This window comes from Sciurus vulgaris, assembly GCF_902686455.1.
Source record: "Sciurus vulgaris genome assembly, chromosome: 17".
NCBI lineage: Eukaryota > Metazoa > Chordata > Mammalia > Rodentia > Sciuridae > Sciurus > Sciurus vulgaris.
In genome coordinates, this window is record NC_136478.1 from 74,238,761 (window position 1) to 74,254,976 (window position 16,216).

At 41.1% G+C, this 16,216-nt stretch overlaps 1 long non-coding RNA gene across 1 annotated transcript in view; it reads right to left on the reverse strand.

The window, feature by feature from the left end:
- LOC306647941 overlaps window positions 1-6,878 on the reverse strand; it is a 203,182-nt gene extending 196,304 nt beyond the window's left edge. Inside the window, exon 1 of the long non-coding RNA XR_013760220.1 lies at window positions 6,807-6,878. This is a non-coding gene — a long non-coding RNA (uncharacterized lncRNA). The remainder of the gene's footprint in view (window positions 1-6,806) is intronic.
- Window positions 6,879-16,216: the final 9,338 nt, after the last annotated feature.

The window sequence follows — 16,216 nt, forward strand, 5'->3', positions numbered from 1 at the left end:
CTGGGATCATTTTTGTGTTTTCTTCTTTTTAAAAAAATTTATTTATTTTTGATTCACTGTAAACAAATGAGGTAAAACTTATTTCTCGGGTTGTACAGGTTGTACATGAAGTAGAGTCCTAACATTTGTGTAATGATACATGTACATAGAGTAAAGATGTTTGTCTCAACCTGTTATTTTTCCCATTACCCCACCCTCCCACTCCTTTTTTCTTCATACAATCCATCTTTCCACCATTCTTTCCTCCCTCCCACAACCAATTATGTATCATCATCCACTTATCAGAGAGGTCATCTGGCCTTTGGACTTTTGGGATTGGCTTATCTCACTTAGCATGATTTTCTCCAACTTCATCCATTTGCCTGCAAATGCCATAACTTTATTAATCTTTATGGCTGAGTAATATTCCATTGTGTATATATACCACAGTTTCTTAATCCATTCATCAATTGAAGGACATCTAGATTTCTTCCATAATCTAGCTATTGTGAATTGAGCAGCTATGAACACTGATGTGACTTCATCATTGTAGTATGCTGATTTTAAGTAGTTTGGATATAAATGAAGGAGTGGGATAGCTGGGTCAAATGGTGGGTCTATTCCAAGTTTTCTAAAGAATTTCCACATTGCTTTCCAGAGTGGCTGCACTAATTTGCAACCCCACTAGCAATATATGAGTTTGCCTTTTTCCCCGCATCCTCACCAACACCTATTATTGCTTGTGTTCTTGATAATCACCATTGTAATTGGGGTGAGATGAAATCTTAGGGTAGTTTTGATTTGCATTTCTCTTATTACTAGAGATGTTGAACATTTTTTCATATATCTGTTGATTGCTTGTACATCTTCTTCTGTGATGTGTGTGCTCATTTACTTAGCCCATTTGTTGATTGGGTTATTTGTATTTTTGGTGTAGAGTTTTTTGAGTTCTTTATATATTCTGGAGATTAGTGATCTATCTGAAGTATGAGTGCAACGATTTTCTCCCACACTGTAGGCTCTCTCTTCACATTGCTGATAGTTTCCTTTGCTGAGAAAAAGCTTTTTAGTTGCATTCTATCCAAATTATGATTCCTGCTTTTATTTCTTGTGCTTTGGGGGTCATGTTGAGGAAGTCTGATCCTAAGGCGACATGATGAAGATTTCTGCAGGCTACAGCTCCTCACAGAGGGACAGCCTTGCAGACTGTCTCTGTCAATAAACCATTGCTTGAACTCTGTGCTGTGTCTGCAATGGATTTTTGTGGAAGCTACCCTAATATTCTGGTACTGAATCCCAGGACGGATCCACAATCATTGCCTGCTGGTTCTTCCTTCACTGGGATCTGAGCCATCTTGACAGTGCCCCCTCCTCCCTGGCCAATATGCACAATAGTGGGTTCATGACTCGATGTTGCCAACCTTCTGGTCCACAACGGAATTCGACTCTAGTCAGTCTTTCCTCTACTGGCAGTGTGTCCTCAGAACTCTTCTATGGAGGCTCTGAGCTCTCTCTCTCTCTCTACAAAAATCCCAGCACTGGGTCAGATTCTCCCTTGGCTTTGGCTGCAGACCTGTCAGGGATGGTGACAACCCTCACTGATGGTCTCCTTCTATGTGGGAAATCAGAGAGGTTGTGGAGACACCCCTTTCTCTCCTGTTTTCCTTCTCTGGTCTCCTGAGAACTCTTAGCCAAGGACTCTGCCCAATCTAAAATTCTCTGTTACCCCAACCCCTTGTTTGTCTCTTCAAAAACTTTCAGCCTCTCCATTTGACTCCAGATCTCAAACTTGAAAAGCTCATATTCTGTTGCTACACAGTTTGGCCCCAATATAAATTAGATAATGACTCCTCAGTCCAAAGAATGGGACTTTCAATCCCACCATTATACAGGATTATACAACTTCTGTCACAGCAGCAAGCAGGCTGTGATTCCCTATGTTCAAGCCTTCTCTTTTCTTCACTCTCACCCCTCTTTAAGTCAGTCCTACTTCCCCACCCAGGTACTCCCTGCTCACTGTCCCTTAACACTTTCACCTCCCAACCATAATGACTTTACCTCTTTTGACCTAAAAGATCACTCTTCACCTTCTCCACCTGCACCCTGTGCTTTTTTGCTTGCTCAGCCACACTTTTATCCCCTCACTCAGACACACCTTCACTAAGTAGGGGCAAATCTTCCAGGTCTGGTCCAGTCCTTCACCCCTCCACAATATGAGAATGATTCAGTCTTTTATCTAAATCGAATGCTTTGTTAAGTCCAGCATTCAAATATGGCCACAGTACAAATGAGATAATCTGCACCAATGTCCCAAATAGGGAACTTTTGATCAATAAATTGTTAAAAAGTGAAAAAGTCATTTATTGAAAAATGGCAAATGAGATGAGTTCCCAGCCTAAAGTCATGTGAAAATCCTTATTTCAAGCACTTACCCTCATCTTAACCTATGGAGCAAAAATTTAACCTGTATATCACTGAGAGAGAGAAAAATAACTTTCTCCAGCCCCACAGGCAATGGCATGTCTCAGTAAGGAGTATGATAGAGCAGGCCCATTTCTCAAAACAGTGGGAAGTAATGTCTCATAATTTTCTGCATGCAAAATTGACCTGATTACCAACCAGGAAAATAAGGGTTAAAAGCCCTGGACAGCAATTTCCCTTGCCTAGCCTTGGTGATGCCTGCTTTGGAATGTAAACTGTAATATACAGCAGGCCCAGGGAGTGACCATCCTATGACTGAGGAAAAAAGTATCCACTTTAAAGATCTTGTGGGCTGTAATACAGAAAAATTGTTTTCAGAGTCTCTCTCTCTCTCTCTCTCTCTCTCTCTCTCTCTCTCTCTCTCTCTCTCTCTCTCTCTCTCCCTCCCTCTTCCTCCCTCTCTGTGCCTCTCTTTCTTGCTCTCTCATGATATTTAATTTTCTTCAACATGGAAGAGGTAAATGCTGTCCAATACACTTGTCTGATACCTTAATTCTTATAGTTAATAAGTAAATTGGATTTGACATATATGGAACTAATCTTCATAAATGTGTTTAGAAAAACATCTGATTAATTTACAAAGTTAAAATGCTGTTAGATATAACAAAATACTCTTAAATTCCTGAATTCCATGGGTGGTGTACTTTAATGTTGCTTGTGTTTTCATAAATTGGTGACATGAGGGTCTAAATGAATGCTAAGAATGCCTGTGTGTAAGTAAAGGGCATTTTTCAACAAGTTTGTGTGTAACTAAGTTGATTATATGTATGTGAGACAACAATGAAAGCTATTTAAGTTTCTTCCCTAAGGTCAAATATTTAATGTACTGTTAAGAAACAAGGCTTAATTCATATGTTGAACTAACAAGAATTTCTTAAATACACTAATTACTCTTAACATTGTATATTAAGTTTTATTCTTGTTTTTTTTTGTTAGTTGACATTTTTATTTCATTTATTTTTTTATTATAAACAAATGGGATACATGTTGTTTCTCTGTTTGTACATGGGGTAAAGGCACACCATTTGTGTAATCCTAAATTTACATAGGGAAATGTTGTTTGATTCATTCTGTTATTTATTCCCTTCCCCCGTCTCTCCTCCCAAACCTCATTTCCCTCTATACAGTCCTTTCTTCCGCCATTCTTGACCCCCCTCCCTAACCCTAACCCTAACACTAACACTGACCCCTCCCACCCCTCATTATGTGTCATCATCTGCTTATCAGCAAGATCACTCATACTTTGGTTTTTTGAGATTGGCTTATCTCACTTAGCATGATGTACTCCAATTTCATCCATTTGCCTGCAAATGCCATAATTTTATCATTCTTTATGGCTGAGTAATATTCCATTATATATATATATATATATATATATATATATATATATATATATATATATATATATACCACAGTTTCTTTATCCATTCATCAAGTGAAGGACATCTAGGTTGGTTCTACCATCAGGCTATCGTGAATTGAGCAGCTATGAACATTGATGTGGCTGTATCTCTGTGGTATGCTGATTTTAAGTCCTTTGGGTGTAGGCCAAGGAGTGGGAGAGCTGTGTCAAATGGAGGTTCCATTCCAAGTTTTCTGAGGAATCTCCATACTGCTTTCGAGAGTGGCTGCACTAATTTGCAACCCCACCAGCAGTGTATGAGTGTACATTTTCCCCACATCCTCGAAACACGTATTGTTGCTTGTGTTCTCGATAATCGCCATTCTAATTGGAGTGAGATGGAATCTTAGGGTAGTATTGATTTGCATTTCTCTTACTAGAGATGGTGAACATTTTTTCATATATCTGTTGATTGCTTGTAGATCTTCTGTGAAGTGTCTGTTCATTTCCTTAGAACATTTGTTCACTGGGTTATTTGCATTCTTGGTGTAGAGTTTTTGAGCTCTTTATATATTCTGGAGATTAGTGATCTATCCTGAAGTATGAGTGGCAAAGATTTTCTCCCACTCTGTAGGCTCTCTCTTCACATTACTGATAGTTTCCTTTGCTGAGAGAATGCTTTTTAGTTTGAATCTATCCCAGTTGTTGATTCTTGCTTTTATTTCTTGTGCTATGGGAGTCCTGTTAATGAAGTCTGATCCTAAGCCAACATGTTGAAGATGTGGGCCTACTTTTTCTTCTGTAAGATACAGGGTCTCTGGTATGATTCCGAGGTCCTTGATCCATTTTGAGTTGAGTTTTGTAGGGGGTGAGAGATAGGGGTTTAGCTTCATTCTGTTGCATATGAATTTCCAGTTTTCCCAGCACCATTTGTTGAAGAGGCTATCTTTTCTCCATTGCATGTTTTTGGCACCTTTGTCTAGTATGAGGAAATTGTATTTATTTGGTTTTGTGTCTGTGTCCTCTATTCTGTACCATTTATCTACCTGTCTATTTTGGTACCAATACCATGCCATTTTTGTTACTATTGCTTTGTAGTAGAGTTGAAGATCTGGTATTGTGATACCCCCTGCTTCGCTCTTTCTCCTAAGGATTCCTTTAGCTATTCTGGGTTTCTTATTCTTCCAGATGAATTTCAAAATTGCTTGGTCTATTTCTGTAAGGTACATCATTGGGATTTTAATTGGAATTGCATTGAATCTGTATAGCACTTTTGGGAGTATGGCCATTTTGACAATATTAATTCTGCCTATCCAAGAACATGGGAGATCTTTCCATCTTCTATGATTTTCTTTAATTTCTTTCCTTAGTGTTCTTTAGTTCTCATTGTAGAGGTATTTTACCTCTTTTGTGAGATTGATTCCCAAGTATTTTATTTTTTTTGAGGTTATTGTGAATGGGGTGGTTTTCCTAACTTCTCTTTCTGAAGATTCATCACTTATGTATAAAAATGTAGTGGATTTATGAGCACTGATCTTGTAACCTGCTACTTTACTGAATTCATTTATGATTTCTAAAAGATTAGAAGTCCAATTATATAATAATGAACCCTCAGGGGTTTCAAGATGGCAGCCTAGAAGGTGGCTGCATTTCATGTTGCTCCAGGACTCAGGATTCAAAAGAGGAGATATAGAGAGACTTGGGACCAACTCAAAGCAGCCGGGTGAGTCTCTCCTGTTGGGGAGGCGATCCAGAAGGCATGGTAGTCCCGGAATGCAGGAACTTTGTGAAGTAGAGCTGCTGGCGAGACACCCCTCCCCCCGCTGGAGCAGTGAACTCGGACAACTGGGAGCATCATAGAGGAGGCTGCTCAGCACAGCACTGGGACTCAGAGCAACCACTGGGGCTCCGGTGGCTGCCCAGGGGAGGAGCGGTGAGGAGAGCTGTGTGGACTCAGAACACCGGGGCCTGCCCTGAGGAGGAGGAGGAGGAGCGTGGGCACTTGGATTCGGAGTCTACAGGCAGTTGCCAGAGAGGAGTGGTGCGGCGAGGTGTTTGGACTCAGGAAGTTGATAATGCAGTGTTTCACAAGGAAGCTCCCTCTCTAGGAGTGGTGGCCTTTGGGTGGTGTATATTCCCTACTAGTGGGCAGTGGTGCCTCCACTTGTTCACCAATGGTCATCCAAAGGGGAACTAGGCTGCGGGCTGAGGCAAGGCCTGTGGGCCTGTGTCTCTGTTTTTACCATCCTTGTGGGGAAACCTCACCCGGTAGGGAAGACTCACCTGGTGGGTAAGTTTCGCTGGTCAGTTCCGTCCTAGAGGTTCGCCCGCAGTCCTGGAACCTTTGCTCTGCCCCTAAGCAAGTCTCTGTGGGGCTCTTCCACCAAGAAGCCTCCTAGATCCTGGGACCCAGCTCTGCACCTAATCGCCTGGCTATGTGTCCACTCCTCTGAGCAGCCACCTGGGGCCCCATACAATCGCTCTGAGTCCCAGAGACCCGCCACATGCCTGTTCCACCTGAGAGCCACCCAGTATTCTGGTGCGGTCACTAGGAGTCCAAGCAACTCACTGCGTGCCTCCTCCTCCCACCAACCACCTGTAGCCCTGGGCATTCAATCACTCTGAGTCGAAGCATCCCTCCCCGTTCCTCCTCCTCCTCCAGGTAATCCCCCGGGTGTTCTGGAGTGGTCACTCTGAGTGGCTCTGAATCCACGTGACCCACTGCATGTGTCCTCTGGGCAACCGCCCGGAGCTCTGGTGTGGTCACTCAAGACCCTGCGACCCACCGCGCTTCTCCTCCAGACAGCCCCTTTGTGTTCAGGAGCTGTTGCTTTAAGTCCACACAACTCATCAATCGCCTCCTCCTCTGAGCAGCTGCCTGGAACTCTAATGCTGTCACTGCGAGTCCAAACGACATGCCGTGCTCCTTCTGCTCCTCCTCCTCCTCCTCAGGGTATGCCCCATTGTTCAGAAGTGGTCTGAGTCCAAACACCTCACCGCACACCTCCTCCTCTGGCAACCACCTGTGGCTCTGGTATAGCCACTCCGAATCCAAGCGACCGTGCTTCTCCTCTTCCTTGTCCTCAGGGCAGGCCCCGGTGTTCTGAGTCCACACAGCTCTCCTCACCGCTCCTCCCCTGGGCAGCCACCGGAGCCCCAGTGGTTGCTCTGAGTCCCAGTGCTGTGCTGAGCAGCCTCCTCTATGATGCTCCCAGTTGTCCGAGTTCACTGCTCCAGCGGGGGGAGGGGTGTCTCGCCAGCAGCTCTACTTCACAAAGTTCCTGCATTCCGGGACTACCATGCCTTCTGGATCGCCTCCCCAACAGGAGAGACTCACCCGGCTGCTTTGAGTTGGTCCCAAGTCTCTCTATATCTCCTCTTTTGAATCCTGAGTCCTGGAGCAACATGAAATGCAGCCACCTTCTAGGCTGCCATCTTGAAACCCCTGAGGGTTCATTATTATATAATTGGACTTCTAATCTTTTAGAAATCATAAATGAATTCAGTAAAGTAGCAGGTTACAAGATCAGTGCTCATAAATCCACTACATTTTTATACATAAGTGATGAATCTTCAGAAAGAGAAGTTAGGAAAACCACCCCATTCACAATAACCTCAAAAAAAATAAAATACTTGGGAATCAATCTCACAAAAGAGGTAAAATACCTCTACAATGAGAACTAAAGAACACTAAGGAAAGAAATTAAAGAAAATCATAGAAGATGGAAAGATCTCCCATGTTCTTGGATAGGCAGAATTAATATTGTCAAAATGGCCATACTCCCAAAAGTGCTATACAGATTCAATGCAATTCCAATTAAAATCCCAATGATGTACCTTACAGAAATAGACCAAGCAATTTTGAAATTCATCTGGAAGAATAAGAAACCCAGAATAGCTAAAGGAATCCTTAGGAGAAAGAGCGAAGCAGGGGGTATCACAATACCAGATCTTCAACTCTACTACAAAGCAATAGTAACAAAAATGGCATGGTATTGGTACCAAAATAGACAGGTAGATAAATGGTACAGAATAGAGGACACAGACACAAAACCAAATAAATACAATTTCCTCATACTAGACAAAGGTGCCAAAAACATGCAATGGAGAAAAGATAGCCTCTTCAACAAATGGTGCTGGGAAAACTGGAAATTCATATGCAACAGAATGAAGCTAAACCCCTATCTCTCACCCCCTACAAAACTCAACTCAAAATGGATCAAGGACCTCGGAATCATACCAGAGACCCTGTATCTTACAGAAGAAAAAGTAGGCCCACATCTTCAACATGTTGGCTTAGGATCAGACTTCATTAACAGGACTCCCATAGCACAAGAAATAAAAGCAAGAATCAACAACTGGGATAGATTCAAACTAAAAAGCATTCTCTCAGCAAAGGAAACTATCAGTAATGTGAAGAGAGAGCCTACAGAGTGGGAGAAAATCTTTGCCACTCATACTTCAGGATAGATCACTAATCTCCAGAATATATAAAGAGCTCAAAAACTCTACACCAAGAATGCAAATAACCCAGTGAACAAATGTTCTAAGGAAATGAACAGACACTTCACAGAAGATCTACAAGCAATCAACAGATATATGAAAAAATGTTCACCATCTCTAGTAAGAGAAATGCAAATCAATACTACCCTAAGATTCCATCTCACTCCAATTAGAATGGCGATTATCGAGAACACAAGCAACAATACGTGTTTCGAGGATGTGGGGAAAATGTACACTCATACACTGCTGGTGGGGTTGCAAATTAGTGCAGCCACTCTCGAAAGCAGTATGGAGATTCCTCAGAAAACTTGGAATGGAACCTCCATTTGACACAGCTCTCCCACTCCTTGGCCTACACCCAAAGGACTTAAAATCAGCATACCACAGAGATACAGCCACATCAATGTTCATAGCTGCTCAATTCACGATAGCCTGATGGTAGAACCAACCTAGATGTCCTTCACTTGATGAATGGATAAAGAAACTGTGGTATATATATATATATATATATATATATATATATATATATATATATATATATAATGGAATATTACTCAGCCATAAAGAATGATAAAATTATGGCATTTGCAGGCAAATGGATGAAATTGGAGTACATCATGCTAAGTGAGATAAGCCAATCTCAAAAAACCAAAGTATGAGTGATCTTGCTGATAAGCAGATGATGACACATAATGAGGGGTGGGAGGGGTCAGTGTTAGTGTTAGGGTTAGGGTTAGGGAGGGGGGTCAAGAATGGCGGAAGAAAGGACTGTATAGAGGGAAATGAGGTTTGGGAGGAGAGACGGGGGAAGGGAATAAATAACAGAATGAATCAAACAACATTTCCCTATGTAAATTTAGGATTACACAAATGGTGTGCCTTTACCCCATGTACAAACAGAGAAACAACATGTATCCCATTTGTTTATAATAAAAAAATAAATGAAATAAAAATGTCAACTAACAAAAAAAAACAAGAATAAAACTTAATATACAATGTTAAGAGTAATTAGTGTATTTAAGAAATTCTTGTTAGTTCAACATATGAATTAAGCCTTGTTTCTTAACAGTACATTAAATATTTGACCTTAGGGAAGAAACTTAAATAGCTTTCATTGTTGTCTCACATACATATAATCAACTTAGTTACACACAAACTTGTTGAAAAATGCCCTTTACTTACACACAGGCATTCTTAGCATTCATTTAGACCCTCATGTCACCAATTTATGAAAACACAAGCAACATTAAAGTACACCACCCATGGAATTCAGGAATTTAAGAGTATTTTGTTATATCTAACAGCATTTTAACTTTGTAAATTAATCAGATGTTTTTCTAAACACATTTATGAAGATTAGTTCCATATATGTCAAATCCAATTTACTTATTAACTATAAGAATTAAGGTATCAGACAAGTGTATTGGACAGCATTTACCTCTTCCATGTTGAAGAAAATTAAATATCATGAGAGAGCAAGAAAGAGAGGCACAGAGAGGGAGGAAGAGGGAGGGAGAGAGAGAGAGAGAGAGAGAGAGAGAGAGAGAGAGAGAGAGAGAGAGAGAGAGAGAGAGAGAGACTCTGAAAACAATTTTTCTGTATTACAGCCCACAAGATCTTTAAAGTGGATACTTTTTTCCTCAGTCATAGGATGGTCACTCCCTGGGCCTGCTGTATATTACAGTTTACATTCCAAAGCAGGCATCACCAAGGCTAGGCAAGGGAAATTGCTGTCCAGGGCTTTTAACCCTTATTTTCCTGGTTGGTAATCAGGTCAATTTTGCATGCAGAAAATTATGAGACATTACTTCCCACTGTTTTGAGAAATGGGCCTGCTCTATCATACTCCTTACTGAGACATGCCATTGCCTGTGGGGCTGGAGAAAGTTATTTTTCTCTCTCTCAGTGATATACAGGTTAAATTTTTGCTCCATAGGTTAAGATGAGGGTAAGTGCTTGAAATAAGGATTTTCACATGACTTTAGGCTGGGAACTCATCTCATTTGCCATTTTTCAATAAATGACTTTTTCACTTTTTAACAATTTATTGATCAAAAGTTCCCTATTTGGGACATTGGTGCAGATTATCTCATTTGTACTGTGGCCATATTTGAATGCTGGACTTAACAAAGCATTCGATTTAGATAAAAGACTGAATCATTCTCATATTGTGGAGGGGTGAAGGACTGGACCAGACCTGGAAGATTTGCCCCTACTTAGTGAAGGTGTGTCTGAGTGAGGGGATAAAAGTGTGGCTGAGCAAGCAAAAAAGCACAGGGTGCAGGTGGAGAAGGTGAAGAGTGATCTTTTAGGTCAAAAGAGGTAAAGTCATTATGGTTGGGAGGTGAAAGTGTTAAGGGACAGTGAGCAGGGAGTACCTGGGTGGGGAAGTAGGACTGACTTAAAGAGGGGTGAGAGTGAAGAAAAGAGAAGGCTTGAACATAGGGAATCACAGCCTGCTTGCTGCTGTGACAGAAGTTGTATAATCCTGTATAATGGTGGGATTGAAAGTCCCATTCTTTGGACTGAGGAGTCATTATCTAATTTATATTGGGGCCAAACTGTGTAGCAACAGAATATGAGCTTTTCAAGTTTGAGATCTGGAGTCAAATGGAGAGGCTGAAAGTTTTTGAAGAGACAAACAAGGGGTTGGGGTAACAGAGAATTTTAGATTGGGCAGAGTCCTTGGCTAAGAGTTCTCAGGAGACCAGAGAAGGAAAACAGGAGAGAAAGGGGTGTCTCCACAACCTCTCTGATTTCCCACATAGAAGGAGACCATCAGTGAGGGTTGTCACCATCCCTGACAGGTCTGCAGCCAAAGCCAAGGGAGAATCTGACCCAGTGCTGGGATTTTTGTAGAGAGAGAGAGAGAGCTCAGAGCCTCCATAGAAGAGTTCTGAGGACACACTGCCAGTAGAGGAAAGACTGACTAGAGTCGAATTCCGTTGTGGACCAGAAGGTTGGCAACATCGAGTCATGAACCCACTATTGTGCATATTGGCCAGGGAGGAGGGGGCACTGTCAAGATGGCTCAGATCCCAGTGAAGGAAGAACCAGCAGGCAATGATTGTGGATCCGTCCTGGGATTCAGTACCAGAATATTAGGGTAGCTTCCACAAAAATCCATTGCAGACACAGCACAGAGTTCAAGCAATGGTTTATTGACAGAGACAGTCTGCAAGGCTGTCCCTCTGTGAGGAGCTGTAGCCTGCAGAAATCTTCATCATGTCGCCTTAGGATCAGACTTCCTCAACATGACCCCCAAAGCACAAGAAATAAAAGCAGGAATCATAATTTGGATAGAATGCAACTAAAAAGCTTTTTCTCAGCAAAGGAAACTATCAGCAATGTGAAGAGAGAGCCTACAGTGTGGGAGAAAATCGTTGCACTCATACTTCAGATAGATCACTAATCTCCAGAATATATAAAGAACTCAAAAAACTCTACACCAAAAATACAAATAACCCAATCAACAAATGGGCTAAGTAAATGAGCACACACATCACAGAAGAAGATGTACAAGCAATCAACAGATATATGAAAAAATGTTCAACATCTCTAGTAATAAGAGAAATGCAAATCAAAACTACCCTAAGATTTCATCTCACCCCAATTACAATGGTGATTATCAAGAACACAAGCAATAATAGGTGTTGGTGAGGATGCGGGGAAAAAGGCAAACTCATATATTGCTAGTGGGGTTGCAAATTAGTGCAGCCACTCTGGAAAGCAATGTGGAAATTCTTTAGAAAACTTGGAATAGACCCACCATTTGACCCAGCTATCCCACTCCTTCATTTATATCCAAACTACTTAAAATCAGCATACTACAATGATGAAGTCACATCAGTGTTCATAGCTGCTCAATTCACAATAGCTAGATTATGGAAGAAATCTAGATGTCCTTCAATTGATGAATGGATTAAGAAACTGTGGTATATATACACAATGGAATATTACTCAGCCATAAAGATTAATAAAGTTATGGCATTTGCAGGCAAATGGATGAAGTTGGAGAAAATCATGCTAAGTGAGATAAGCCAATCCCAAAAGTCCAAAGGCCAGATGACCTCTCTGATAAGTGGATGATGATACATAATTGGTTGTGGGAGGGAGGAAAGAATGGTGGAAAGATGGATTGTATGAAGAAAAAAGGAGTGGGAGGGTGGGGTAATGGGAAAAATAACAGGTTGAGACAAACATCTTTACTCTATGTACATGTATCATTACACAAATGTTAGGACTCTACTTCATGTACAACCTGTACAACCCGAGAAATAAGTTTTACCTCATTTGTTTACAGTGAATCAAAAATAAATAAATTTTTTTAAAAAGAAGAAAACACAAAAATGATCCCAGTAATTGGAACCTGGAGATTTGGTTTCAAGTCTTCAATAAATCTCATGATCTATAAAAAAAATTGATATATTATCACCCATTCTACATAGTTTAAAAAGAGACCAGAAGTATATGTGATCTTCCTTAAACTTCTAAAATGTATTGAGCAAAATGTGAAAAGGAACACAAACATACTTAAGCACCATTTGTCTCACCTCCATTCAGGGGTGAAAGATGAGTCATGGCTGTGTGCCCTTCCACACCATCTCCAGGTACTAATGCTAAGTATATAAAAAAAAATCCTGTGTGCGTGTGGGAAGGGTCAGAATCCATCCTCAGATTACTGAAGCACTTAATTGCAGCAACTCCAGAATCCACTGCCCTGAACATAGCAAATATGAGGGACACGTCCATGTTCCCACACCTGGCAGAATGCTCCTCCCTGTGCTGCACCTGACAGAATACTTCTGTCTGGGCAGCAACTGGCTGCATACTCCCCCCTGTGCTCCCACCTGGCTGAATACTCCTCCCTATACACACATCTGGTCGAATGCTCTTCCCTGTGCTTCACATGGTGTAGAGACATGCTTACAGCTGTTTGAGGAACAGACCGTGCATACACGTGTGCGCGAGGACGTGCCCATCTGCTGGTGTGTGATGCCTCCTCCTCCCCCACCCTTACACACGCATGGTCCCCCCAGCAGCACTTGCGCTGTGGCCACACACGTGAGGCATCGGATGAGGGAGCACACTGGAACGACAGGCACCTGGGGGTGCTGCTCTACGCGTGCTGCACTTGCCTCACTTCCACTCCTAGGGGTGGTGGCTTGCTGCTTTCTCTCTTCTCACAGTGACAGGTGGAGCTGGTATTGGCACCAAGGCATGTACTTGGGAGAGAGGCAAGCAAGGAAGCAAGCAAGGAAGCACCCCTGAGAAAAATAAAGAAGTTGTTCATTCCCAGTCTGCCTCCGATTCTTTCCTGTGGTCTCCTTGCTGCAGGTGGCAACAAGTGGTGGCCTGTATGGGGCATTTGGCACGGTGGGTAAGTACTGAGGAACCTTGCGGGTGTCTCTGGCCAGAGTGGTTTAGGGCAAGGGAAAGTAAGAAGAAATGGGGTCAGAAATTTTAAAGACCCAAATGACTAAGGTCATAAAAAGATGTATTAAAAAGTAATGGCACGGCAGTGAAGGAAACAGGATCTAATAGTGACAGACAAACAGGGGGTTCTTCTTCCTAAAGGAACATTTCCTATGAAGCCTTAGGAGAAGTACAAGAGTGAGAATCTGGTAAACAAGGAGAACAAGGTGAGGAAGAATTGAGTGATAGTGACTTAGAAAGTAATTACTCAGATAATTTAAGAAAAACCAGGAGAAAAGGTAGGGGAAAGCTAAATCCTATGCAGCCTTCTGCACCACCATGGGAAGATCCTCTGACCAAGGCCATTCAGGACCTTTCTAAGTGCTTAGACACCCTTGAATACAAAGAACCCCAAAATTCATGGGACCTGCCCATATTTGAGGACCAAAATAGACAGAGATACAATCAACCATTAGACTTTAAAACCATTAAAAACTTTAAAGAGGCAGTTATGACATATGGACCTCAGGAACCATTTACCATAAGTATGTTTGAGTCTTTGAGTAATTTAAATTTAACTCCTACTGATTGGAAACAGTTGTGCAGAGCAGTGTTATCTGGAGGACAATATCTGATTTGGAGAGCTCAGTGGAAAGAAATATCTGTTGAAACTGCTCACAGAAACACAGCAGCAGGGTTTCCTGGTAGAAATGTTGATATGCTAACAGGAGGCCAATACGTTCCAATAGATACCCCAAATCAATATGATCCTGGAGTGTATGCACAGATATATACAGCAGCAATCAAGGCATGGCAAACAGCCCAAGTATGTGTCAGATTTTTGTAGACCAAGTTTTACAACCCATAAGAAAAAAGTATCCAACTCATCTGTCTCCATTATGTGGATGACATTCTATTAGTTCATCCTGATCATTAGAACCTACTTGCGATATTTGGGGATTTGGCTATCAGCCTAAAACAACATGGGTTGATCATAGCAGAGGAAAATGTATGAACTAGATCCCCTATCTTGTATCTAGGATTTCAAATTATGGACACATTCATCAAACCTCAAAAAATCTAGCTCAGTAAAGATCAGTTAACCACTTTAAATGATTTCCAAAAACTACTGGAGTATATTAATTGGCTTTGACCAACTTTGGGCCTCTCCACAGGAGAATTAAAGCCTTTATTTGACACACTCCATGGGGATCATGATCCATCTTCTCCAAGATCTTTAATGAAACTAGAGAAGCTTTAAGTAGAGTAGAAAGGGCTACTGAGTGTGCCCACTGTGATAGAATTAATTTCTTACAACCACTTCTGTTTACACTAATTCCTTCTCAGTATACGCCCACGGGTATTGTCTGGTAAGATGGACCATTAATGTGGTACATTTATCCGCCTCTGCTAAAAATATAATTGAACCTTATACCTCTATGGTGGCACAGCTCATTCTTTAAGGGATAAAATGTGCAGTTAGAGTGTTTGGTATATATTCTACTGCCATTATAACTCCTTATTCTGCCCAACAAGTTGAAATTTTATGTGCTAATGATAATAACTGGGCTATTGCTAAATGCTCTACTTCTGCAAAATTTGATAAACACCCTCTAAAGTTCCCATTATTGTCTTTTTGTCTTAATCATCCTGTTATATTCCCCCAAGTAGTTAAAAAACAACCTATTCCCAGAGCATTAAGTGTTTTTACTGATGGATCCTTTAATGGTACTGCTGCAGTGGTCACTTGCCAAAATACTATCACTCATATTATTTCTCATAAGTCTGCTCAATTGGTAGAAATGGAAGCTGTGATCATAGCCCTTATAGAATTCAGGGAACAACCCATAAATCTTTTTACAGACAGTAATTATATTGCTCAAGCAATTCCTAAATTAGAATTGGCTTGACCTATATTTCCTCATACTCCAGCTTTTAGGATATTTCTTCAAATACAGAAGATCTTATGGGAACGTAAAGAACCTATGTTTGTTGGACATAGAAGAGCTCATACCAATTCGCCTGGTCCTCTACATGAGGGTAATCATAAAGCTGATCTTCCAACTCAAACTATTTTCATATTTTCTTCAGTAGAACAGGCTGCTCAATTTCATGCTCAATTTTACGTTAACAGTACAACATTACAACGTAGATTTAAAATAACTAAAGAACAAGCTAGAACTATTGTTAAGGGATGCCAATCTTGTGGTATTCATTCTCCAGTTCCACATGTAGGCATCAATCCCAGAGGGCTTTTACTCAATCATTTGTGGCAAATGGATGTTACTCATGATCCCAGCTTTGGTAAACTAAAATTTATTCAAGTGTCTATTGACACATGTTCAGGATTGATTTTTGCTTCTCTCCATTCTGGGGAAAAAGTTAAAGATGTTATCTCTCATTGCTTACAAGCTTTTGTAGCTATGGGCATTCCTAAAATGCTTAAGACAGATAATGGCCCTGTTTATACTTCATCATCTTTTACTCAGTTTTGTC